This window comes from Elephas maximus, chromosome X (genome assembly GCF_024166365.1).
Source record: "Elephas maximus indicus isolate mEleMax1 chromosome X, mEleMax1 primary haplotype, whole genome shotgun sequence".
NCBI classification, from domain to species: Eukaryota; Metazoa; Chordata; class Mammalia; order Proboscidea; family Elephantidae; genus Elephas; species Elephas maximus.
This window is the reverse complement of record NC_064846.1, coordinates 146,455,802-146,467,938: the sequence shown is the minus strand read 5'-3', so window position 1 is coordinate 146,467,938 and position 12,137 is coordinate 146,455,802.

Here is a 12,137-nt window from a genome sequence, read left to right as displayed (position 1 = left end):
ACACTGATTGGCATGGAAATGCAATGACAAGAAGATGCAGAGTCCCTCAAGTCTTGGGAAGGAGGACAACAAATGAACAAAAAACTTCGATAACCTAAAATAAATATTAGCATGGGAGGCTCTACAAGAGCTGTGGAAGCATAGGAAAAGAACCCTTTAAATCTGTCAGGAGGAGTCAGGGCACATATCTCACAGAGTTAGGCAGTCAGACAAAGAAGGTGAGCATTCCAGGTACAGAGGCAAAGAGTATAGAGTGTTTTGAAAACTCCAAGTGGTTCCACTGTGACAAGGCAGGTGCCTGGAGATAATGTTGGCCATGTAGGAGCAAGCAGATCCTGAAGGACCTTGTAGGTATTGAGAATGATGGGCAGCCCTTGAAAAGTTTTGAGCAGAGGAGTGACGTGATCACTTTCATCTCTAATTCAATTCCTTCTCACGTTAGTGTGGAGAATTTGAAGCCATAGGTGAGAAGAGATGCAGCAAGACTAGAAGGAAGTCTATAACAAAACTCCAGGAGAGCAAGTGTGACTGTTTCTGACTCCCAATATTTCCAGGATGTTTATCATTAATCTTGTTGTTGTTGTGTGCCATCGATATCAACTCATGGTGACCCCATGTGACAGAGTAGAACTGCCCTTTAGGGTTTTCTAGTCTGTAGTCTTTATGGGAGCAGATCTCCAGGTCTTTCTTCTGTGCAGTTGCAGGGTGAGTTTGAACCACCAACCTTTAGGTTATCAGCCAAGAGCTCAAACATTGTACTACCAGGCCTTCTTGTCATTAATTTGCATTTGGATACTAAGCAATCACACTAAAGAGTTTTGGTTTGCTTTGTTTTGTAGAAAACAAGATGCTTGTAAAAGCTAGTATTTTCTTCCTAGGGATTGTGAGACTTCTTGAACAAGTTTTATCAGTTAAGATCTGGTTAGAAAATATAATTTACTCCCACATGATTCAAAATTAAGAGAGTTTAATGAAGGGTTAAGGAAGAAAATTAGTCTTGATGAGGTACCCAGAGACTAGCAACAGTGAAAATCCATTACCACCTCTAAGGCTGAAGGGGCAAGGAGAAGAAACAGAGCCCAGTGAGAGTTGGAGAAGAAATACAAGTTATTGTGGAAAGTAAGATTAATGATGCATCTCCTGGAGACTTTAGGAGTCAAAAACAGGAGTTGTCAGGGTGCAGCTACTGCCAGGACCATAGCCTGAAACAGTGATGAAGCAAGCAAGAAATACCCTGACCTTGATCTCTTTCTCCTCCCAGCCTCTGATCTGCTGCTGATGACTCCCATTGGGCAAACACAACCTGCAGCTAGTCAGGAAGGGAGCCCAGGAAATTCAGACACAATAGTCAGACTCCTGGGCCATAAAGGAGGACAGAGAATGGATCTGAGGGACAACAGAGAGTAACCAGCCCACAGATGAACATGCTATCGTAGCCAAAATATCTTACATAAAATATCCATCCCCATTTTCAATAGAGACTGTTATGGATTGAACTGTGTCCCACAAAAACATGTGTCGTAAATTCTAACCCCTAAACTGTGGCGGTATAGTGGTTAAGAACTACAGCTGCTAACCAAAAGGTCGGCAGTTAGAATCTACCGGGCGCTCCTTGGAAACTCTATGGAGCAGTTCTACTCTGTCCTATAGGGTGGCTGAGTTGGAATCAACTCAACTGTGACAAGTTTGGTTTTAGGTTTTTATACCTGGGGTTATAATCCCACTTGGGAATGGTTGTCTTTGTTATGTTAATGAACAGCATCATTGTAGGGCGTGTCTTAAGTCAATCTCTTTTGAGATATGAAAGAGATTAAACAAGCAAGTGAGCAAGCAGAGATGGGGGAAGAAAGGTGCCAAGCCACATGAAGATTGCCCAGGAGCAGAAACTCAAAGAGACAGGAATCTGCCAGAGCCAACAAAGAGAGAAAGCCTTCCCCTAGAGCCGGCACCCTGAATTCAGCCTCCTAAACTATGAGAAAATAAATTTCTGTTTGTTAAAGCCACTCATTTGTGGTATTTCTGTTACAGCAGCACTAGATGACTAAGACAGAAACCTAAGAAAATAATGGTAGACTGTGGAACTGATTCACTGACTGTTAAATACGAACTTTTTTCCATGAAACCGACTAGCAGGAAATTCCTGACAGCCAGTGGGGATTTTTGACAGGAAAAAAAAATTGAGGACATTTTAACCAAAGGCTAAAATTAAAATGTAAATACAATTCAGGTGTTAAAGCTTCCCATGAATACTTGGAAATTTATAAATGGATTGAGTAAGCTCGATCCATTTATAAATTTCTAAGTATTCATCTAAGGATACACAGTGAAACCTGTGAGAGCCAGAACTCGGCGGGACTGCCTTGTTTTTCCAGGTCTTGCAAGTTTTCCACCTTTAATAGGGTGCATTCTTACCACTTTTCTATCACTCGTTTTAGTGGAAAATATTTGAGTTTTCCTTCTCTGACAGATTCCCGCCTTACACAAGTTACTGCTTTCGCAAGTTTCACTGCATCAAAATTAAGAGCGCATCTAAAATACAAGTGGAGTATATATATGTCAGATGTAGGCCGTTAAAGTTAACTAAGAGATAGATGGAGCCCTGGTGGTGCAGTGGTTAAGAGCTCAGCTGCTAACCAAAAGGCTGGCAGTTCGAATCTACCAGTCACTCCTTAAAGGCCCTGTGGGGCAGTTCTACTCTGTCTTATAGGGTTTCTTTGAGTCTGAATCAACTTGATGGCAACGGGTTTGTTTTCTTTTTTTTTAAGAGATAGATTGTCTATGAGTGCTTGTTCTAACATTCTAGAAAGAGAGCACGTGTACTGTGAGCCAGTGACTAAGGACTGTCCTTCCTCCAGCTGGGAATACTGGCCTCTCTAATGCAGTTTACAGCTTTGAGAGGGTGCACTGGTTCACAGAGTAAGAGAATACCTACGTAGACAACCAATCAGAAAATTAGCCCTGGCAGTAAACTGGGTGCTATTTGCCACGGATAGCCACTGGCTTAAAACATCTGGTCCCTACTTTCAGGGAGTTAACAATTAACAACTAGCAGGTGTTAGATTATCCATCTAAGGGTTTTATTAGCCTACAAGACAGGGCAAAATTGAAGCGCGGGGTGGGGGGTGGGGTAGGGTGGGGGTGGGGTGGAGATGAGCGTGTTCTTCATATGAAGTATTACAACATCATCGCCAGGGTGTAAATTCACTGGTGATATTTAAGAATATTCTTGATAATTTATTACTGAGATTCTACACTTATCTTGACATTTATTTAAAAGTATCTTTTATTGTTACATGTGTACGTGTCTTTCTGCTCCCATCAGATTGTAAAGGCTTGAAGGGTCTTATCCTGTTCTTTCTGTAACTTTTACATAACCTAGCACACTGCCTCGTATACTGCAGACGCTCAGGTAGTGCTCCACTTACGATGGGGTCCCGTTCCAACGACTCCATCATAAGTCGGTTCTAATGTAAGTCGAATATCTCTTCTCTTATTTTATTTTTCATTATTATTGCCTTTTTTACCAGTATTTGTGTAAATCTGATCTTTGAACATCTTTGAGTGAACATCTGAGAATGATAACATCAGCAAATTACATGCTGCAACATTGTACAGAGTAGAACTGTCCCACAGGGTTTTCTTGGCTGTAATCTTTACGGGAGCAGATCACCAGGTCTTTTTTCCATAGAGCTGCTGGGTGGATTCAAACTGCCAACTTTTCAGAACCCTGATGTCACAAGAAGTGCTCGGCTGCTAACCAAAAGCTTGGCGATTAGAACCTAGCCAGCTGCTCCACGGGAGAAAGACCTGGCGATCTGCTCTGTAAAGATTACAGCCAAGAAAACGCTATGGGGCAGTTCTACTCTGTCACATGGAGTCGTTATGCATTGAAATCGACTTGACAGCACCCAACAACAACTTTTATATTAAAACTGCATATGACTTAATAAAAAATTATAGTTCTCATTAGTCAAATTATCTGTTGAATTGAGGTCTATAATATTTTTGTGCCATGCTTACTCAGATCCTCAATTTTGAAAGCATTTAGATACTACAAAATATGATTAACACGCGAATGATACTGAAGTCCTTCCATGTTTCTTTGATAATTTGGTAAAGCTTTCAGGGTGTTTCTGAGCCTCAGGGTCACTAATGAGAATATCAGTGTTCAATAATCTGTGTGGGAGAACCCATTAATAGGAACTTCCAGTTGATAGAATACCAGAAAAACTAGACTCTGCTGTTTTTTATTATGGTTACTTTTCTTTCAAGTAACAGGAATTTGGCCTATTGACCTTTGCATCTTAAAGACTCTAATCATATTACACGAAGATAGTTCTTAGTACTCAAAATTCCTTGCCTCATCCCGCTCCCCATGGCTTATTCTGCAAAGAGGGAAAAAGGTCTTTAAACTCTCCCAAGATGACTGAAGTCGACCCCCAGGTTTGAATAAAAGAGACATCTCTTAGGTCCATAGTGACAATTTCAATCTTCTAAAGATCTCCTATTTCACTGCCAAGGGCTAAAAAAGAGCTTTGTAACATTCAGCTGTCCAGCAGGGTTAATGTTTCCACTAAATAAAAGCTTTTTTTTTTTTTTGGATTTAGATTAAATGCCGCCGTCACTCCTGAGTATGCTGCAAGACTGTAAAATTCCTCCTACAGTTGCAGCAAAGACAAAGTATATTTGAATGAAAAAGAATGAATTATACCTTTTAATAATTGAACAGATTTCTTATAACCTTCATTCCCACACACATCTAAGCTTGATAAAAACTTCTACAAAACTCTTTTTCATAAAAATAGTTTCAGTTGCACACAATTTTTACTTGCTTCCTTCAACATGACACATTTTTCTGTAAACAGCCCCAACATAAATCAGTTTTTATTGTTTTATTTCCTAGTTTTTATATAACTAAAAACTATTATTTTAAGGATGCCCTTTATCACCGCTCTTATTCAACATCGTGTTGGAAGTCTTAGCCAGGGCAATCAGGCTAGACAAAGAAATAAAAGGTATCCGGATTGGCAAGGAAGAAGTAAAGTTATCACTATTTGCAGATGACATGATTATATACACAGAAAACCCTAAGGAATCCTCCAGAAAACTCCTGAAACTAATAGAAGAGTTTGGCAGAGTCTCAGGTTATAAAATAAACATACAAAAATCACTTGGATTCCTCTACATCAACAAAAAGAACACCGAAGAGGAAATAACCAAATCAATACCATTCACAATAGCCCCCAAGAAGATAAGATACTTAGGAATAAATCTTACCAAGGATGTAAAAGACCTATACAAAGAAAACTACAAAGCTCTACTACAAGAAATTCAAAAGGACATACTTAAGTGGAAAAACATACCTTGCTCATGGATAGGAAGACTTAACATAGTAAAAATGTCTATTCTACCAAAAGCCATCTATACATTTAACGCACTTCCGATCCAAATTCCAATGTCATATTTTAAGGGGATAGAGAAACAAATCACCAATTTCATATGGAACGGAAAGAAGCCCCGGATAAGCAAAGCACTACTGAAAAAGAAGAAGAAAGTGGGAGGCCTCACCTTACCTGACTTCAGAAACTATTATACAGCCACAGTAGTCAAAACAGCCTGGTATTGGTACAACAACAGACACATAGACCAATGGAACAGAATTGAGAACCCAGACATAGATCCATCCACGTATGAGCAGCTGATATTTGACAAAGGACCAGTGTCAATTAACTGGGGAAAAGATAGCCTTTTTAACAAATGGTGCTGGCATAACTGGATATCCATTTGCAAAAAAATGAAACAGGACCCATACCTCACACCATGCACAAAAACTAACTCCAAGTGGATCAAAGACCTAAACATAAAGACTAAAACGATAAAGATCATGGAAGAAAAAATTGGGACAACCCTAGGAGCCCTAATACAAGGTATAAACAGAATACAAAACATTACCAAAAATGATGAAGAGAAACCCGATAACTGGGAGCTCCTAAAAATCAAACACCTATGCTCATCTAAAGACTTCACCAAAAGAGTAAAAAGACCACCTACAGATTGGGAAAGAATTTTCAGCTATGACATCTCCGACCAGCGCCTGATCTCTAAAATCTACATGATTCTGTCAAAACTCAACCACGAAAAGACAAACAACCCAATCAAGAAGTGGGCAAAGGATATGAACACACATTTCACTAAAGAAGATATTCAGGCAGCCAACAGATACATGAGAAAATGCTCTCGATCATTAGCCATTAGAGAAATGCAAATTAAAACTACGATGAGATTCCATCTCACACCAGCAAGGCTGGCATTAATCCAAAAAACACAAAATAATAAATGTTGGAGAGGCTGCGGAGAGATTGGAACTCTCATACACTGCTGGTGGGAATGTAAAATGGTACAACCACTTTGGAAATCTATCTGGCGTTATCTTAAACAGTTAGAAATAGAACTACCATACAACCCAGAAATCCCACTCCTAGGAATATACCCTAGAGATACAAGAGCCTTCATACAAACAGATATATGCACACCCATGTTTATTGCAGCTCTGTTTACAATAGCAAAAAGTTGGAAGCAACCAAGGTGTCCATCAACGGATGAATGGGTAAATAAATTGTGGTATATTCACACAATGGAATACTACGCATCGATAAAGAACAGTGACGAATCTCTGAAACATTTCATAACATGGAGGAACCTGGAAGGCATTATGCTGAGCGAAATGAGTCAGAGGCAAAAGGACAAATATTGTATAAGACCACTATTATAAGATCTTGAGAAATAGTAAACCTGAGAAGAACACATACTTTTGTGGTTACGAGGGGGGGAGGGAGGGAGGGTGGGAGAGGGTTTTTTATTGATTAATCAGTAGATAAGAACTGCTTTAGGTGAAGGGAAAGACAACACTCAATACATGGAAGGTCAGCTCAATTGGACTGGACCAAAAGCAAAGAAGTTTCCGGGATAAAATGAATGCTTCAAAGGTCAGCGGAGCAAGCGCGGGGGTCTGGGGAACATGGTTTGCGGGGACTTCTAAGTCAATTGGCAAAATAATTCTATTATGAAATCATTCTGCATCCCACTTCGAAATGTGGCGTCTGGGGTCTTAAATGCTAACAAGCAGCCATCTAAGATGCAGCAATTGGTCTCAACCCACCTGGAGCAAAGGAAAATGAAGAACACCAAGCCCACATGACAACTAAGAGCCCAAGAGACAGAAAGGGCCACATGAACCAGAGACCTACATCATCCTGAGACCAGAAGAACTAGTTGGTGCCCGGCCACAATTGATGACTGCCCTGACAGGGAGCTCAGCAGAGGACCCCTGAGGGAGCAGGAGATCAGTGGGATGCAGACCCCAAATTCTCATAACAAGACCAAACTTAATGGTCTGACTGAGACTGGAGGAATCCCGGCGGCCATGCTCCCCAGACCTTCAGCTGACACAGGACAGGAACCATCCCCGAAGACAACTCTTCAGAAATGAAAGGGACTGGTCAGCGGGTGGGAGAGAGATGCTGATGAAGAGTGAGCTAATTATATCAGGTGGACACTTGAGATTGTGTTGGCAACTCTTGCCTGGAGGGGGGATGGGAGGATAGAGAGAGAGGGAAGCCGGCAAAATTGTCAAGAAAGGAGAGACTGAAAGGGCTGACTCAAGACGGGGAGAGTAAGTGGGAGTAGGGAGTGAGATGTATGTAAACTTATATGTGACAGACTGATTGGATTTGTAAACGTTCACTTGAAGCTTAATAAAAGTTATTATAAAAAAAAAAAAAAAAAAATTCAAGAATTCCAGAAAAAAAAAAAAAAAAAAAAAAAACTATTATTTTGATTGCATGCCTGATTATAGATCTCTTTCAGGTTCTTTTACTTCAGGCTATGCCTTCACAAAAAAGGATTTACACACAAATATATGCACATGCATGTGCTTGCTTTCTTTATAACTGTTCCTCCCACCACTTTGCTGAGAAGGCCGGAGAAAGGAAGACTGCTCTAATTTTGCCCCACAACCTTGCTAGTAGGAGTTGGTTCATGCTAATGGAGGTGAATCATGCTCTCTTCATTATCTTATTTCCTCTGGGAAGCTGGGATGTTCTTTATGGTCTTGAGACAGAAATTCCATCAGCTGACCTCAGCAAGTGTGGGAGTGTCAGTTTAGCTAAAGAGAGAATCTTTTTTTAATGAAGCTAAGAGTAACTATGACTTTTATCAATTGTCACCAGATATGCCCAGCTTGTCCAATTTCCACTGCATCCCAACCCATGTAATTTAGTCAATGGTGACCACCTAAAGGGAATCTCATTATAAGATGCACGTTGATGGCCTAGGTAGAAATGCAAGACCAAAGAGATGTTCCAAGGATTTTCTCCATTTAAACATGCCATTTATTGGGAAGGGTGAGTTTAGATAGAATAATTTGGAAACTCCTTCTACTTATACCTTGTCAGTGAAGTTTTGATATTTGCTGATCTGTAGTCTATAAACTATTGGGAAAAGTTTAGATAGACTAAAAGGACTAGTATTGTCAACTTTTAAAATAAATTAAGGCTGAAAAAAAGAAGATATGACCAAATTCTTAAATAATTATAAAGATAAATGAGTTGACCCAATTCTAATATAGTAGAACCCACTTGAAAGTTGAAAGATATATAGCTCAATAACAACAAAAGAAATAATCCGACTTTACATAGCACATGACAATCTTCAAGAGGTAATACAGGCAGAAAATCTAAGATCGGATCCCTGACCTTTCTGATATCAGGGAGGATAAACATGATCTGATTGGTCCCTTGGAGGCTGAAGACCAGAATGGACAATCATGGCTCTGATCCTATTGCAAGATCTCACTCTTATTTAGTTTTCCTCCAGTCAAGAGTGCAGTGTTTTCCCTGATAAATCATCCCTGATATCTCCAATATCTCCTTGTAGACTTCCCTCCTTAATTACTATACCTGTTGCCATCGAGTTGGTTCCAACTCATAGTGACCCTATAGGACAGAATAGAACTGCTCCATAGGGTTTCCAAGGAGTGGCTGATGGATTACAGCTGCCAACATTTTGGTTATCAGCCAAGCTCTTACCCACTGTGCCACCAGGGCTCCTTAATTACTAGGAAAACAAAAGAGAGTGAGACACCGCACGTGAAGTCAAAAAGGGAATAAACACCCTCAAAACGGTAGGGGAGCCACTATCTAGGATGGGTTGAGTGTGGAGTTAGAGGAATTCTCTGGGAGAAGCTTATATACTTAAGTGAAGTCTTGATGTATGACTAGGGTTGAGTCAAGTAAAGAAACTGGGAAGTGTTTCAAGCAGAGGAAACAACAAAAGGGAAGGTTCAGAGACTTGGTGCAACTTGGCTTGTTTAGGGAATTATAGGAAGTCTAATATTAATTTAGGAAGCATTAAGTGTGAAGTGATAAGTGGCAGGAAATGAGTCAAAAGAAATTTCCAGCAAGGGTCAGATCATGCAGATGTATACCATGCTAAGAGGTTGTGTTTTCCTAAGTCATTCAGTGAAGAAGGTAAGTTTGAAGGACATAGGAGGAAGAAGCAGGGCTCTTTTTTAGGAGTCGATTCCTCTAGTCCAGGCAGGAGCTTCCACCTCAAAATTGTCAGCATAAACCTCTTTCAGAATACTTGAACAAGACTTGTAATGAGTTATCTCAAAAACGAAGATAAATACATTACATTGGAATTTAAACTTTAATTAAAAACTGAGGTAAAAATTTAGCACCAACAATTCAATAAATGGAGTCAAATTCCATTATAATTTGGAATAGTTTATGGAATAGAAGAAGAGTTTAAGACTTATTCTCAAACTCAAGGGTTATATAACCAAACACTTTGGTGGTACAATATGTTCTAGAAAGAACACTTGTTAGGTGCCGTCTTGTCAATTTTGACTCATAGCGAACCCATGTGACATAATAGAATTGTCTCATAGGGTTTTCTAGGCCGTAGTCTCTACAAAAGCAGATTTTCTGGTCTTTCTTCCACAGAGCCACTGAGAGAGTTCCAACCACCAACCCTTTGGTTAGCAGCCAAACTCTTAAATGTTGTGCCACCAGGTTTCCTCCTCCTATTGGAAATTTTGAATAAAGATGCAAGTAACATAACTTTAAACAAGGGTTTGCCTTTCTGGTTATGAATACACACATCATATAATCTTGTGGGGGTATGTAAGTGTCTGACGTGATTATAGCCGTGTCCTCCACAATCAGCACCAGCACCTTGATGGTACCCGATAGGTTCTATGTATCTGTTTTGAAACTGTATTCTGTAAATGGATTCTTCCTTACCAAAAGCTATTTAGCTTTATAGAAAACTCACATTATTGGGCTTAACAATTACCTAGTATTTGTTTAAGAAATTGCATCTTATGATGATCCTAGGAATAATGTGAGTAGATCTCAAATAATACAAGTGTGTTTGAAATTTTCCCTACTTGACTTCTCAACATCTGCTCTGGCAAATATAATTTAATAAAAAAAAAATTTTTTTTATATTATTAGTTAAATTAACATTTATCCAATACAAATTACCTAATAGTGCTTGTTATAGTTATCCAGTGTTGCTATAACACAAATACCACAAGTGGGTGGCTTTAAGCAACAGAAATTTATTTTCTCACAGTTCTGGAAGCTAAAAGTCCAAATCAGGGTGTCAGCTGTGTCAATTTCTTCCTCGTTGGTAGCCCCAGGCATTCCTTGGTTCCTTGGCATTCCTTGTAGAAAATCCTCACATGGCGTCTGTCTACCCCTGTGTGTGTCTTTGTGATTATTTTGCTCTTTTATAAGTCAGAGGTGATTAGGTTTGGGATCCACCCTACACTGGTATGATCTCATTAGCACAACAAAAGAAAAACCCTATTTTGAAACAGGTTCACATTCACAGGTACAAGGGCCAGGAATTCAGCACATATTTGGAGGGGACATGATCCAATCCATAACACTGGTCATTACTTCTTTTTTTTTTTTTAATTTATAACAGCTTTGTTCATAATTGCCCCAAATTGTAAACAACCAAGATATCCCTCAATAGACAAAAGAGTAAACAAACTGTGGTACACCCACACAATGGAGTATTATTCAGCAATAAAAAGAAGTGAGCCATCCCACCGCTAAGAGACATGGAGGAACCTTACATGCATACAGCTAAGTGAAAGAAGCCAGTCTGAAAAAGCTACATATTATATGAGTTCAACTATATAACACTCTGGAAAAGGCAAACTTATACAGACAGTAAAAAGATCAGTGGTTCTAGGGGTTCGGGGGAGGAGGGAGGAGATGAATACGTGGAGCAAAGGACACTTTAAAGGCAGTGAAAATATTCTGCGTGATACTGTAATGATGGATACATGATATTGTGCATTTGTCAAAACCCATAAAACTATACAACACAAAGAACAGTGCTCATTACTTCTTACTTCTGCCAATATCATGTGTGGTAGGAAAAATAATGGCCTCCTAAAGGTGTTTGGAAACCCTGGTGGCATAGTGGTTAAGACATATGGCTGCTAACCAAAAGGTCAGCAGTTCGAATCCACCAGGCACTCCTTGGAAACCGTATGGGGCAGTTCTACTCTGTCCTGTAGGGTCACTGTGAGTTGGAGTCGACTCGATGGCAACTGGTTTGGTCCTAATCCACGTCCTAATCCCCAGAACCTGTGAATATGTCATGCTACATGGCAAGGGGGAATTAAGGTTGCAGGGGGGAAATTAAGGCTTCTAGTCAGCTGACTTTAAGATAAAGACATTATCCTGGATATCTGGGTGGACACAATATAATGGCAAAGGTCTTTTAAATGTGAAAATGGAAGACAAAAGAGTCAGAACCAGAGAGATGGCATCATGGGAAAGACTCGGCTAACCATTGCTGACTTTGAAGATAGAAGAGGCCCACAAGCCAAGGAATGAGAACAGCCTCTAGAACCTGCAAAAGCAAGACAAAAGATCCTCCCCTGGAGCCTACAGAAGGAATACAGCCCTGCCAGCACCTTGATTTTAACCCAGTGAGTGCCATTTTGGACTTCTGACCTCCAGAACTGTAAGACAAGAAAATCGAGTTGTACCACTAAGTTTCTTCAGTTTCAGACTGCAGAAGTTGGCCAAGAAATTTAGAAGACCACTACC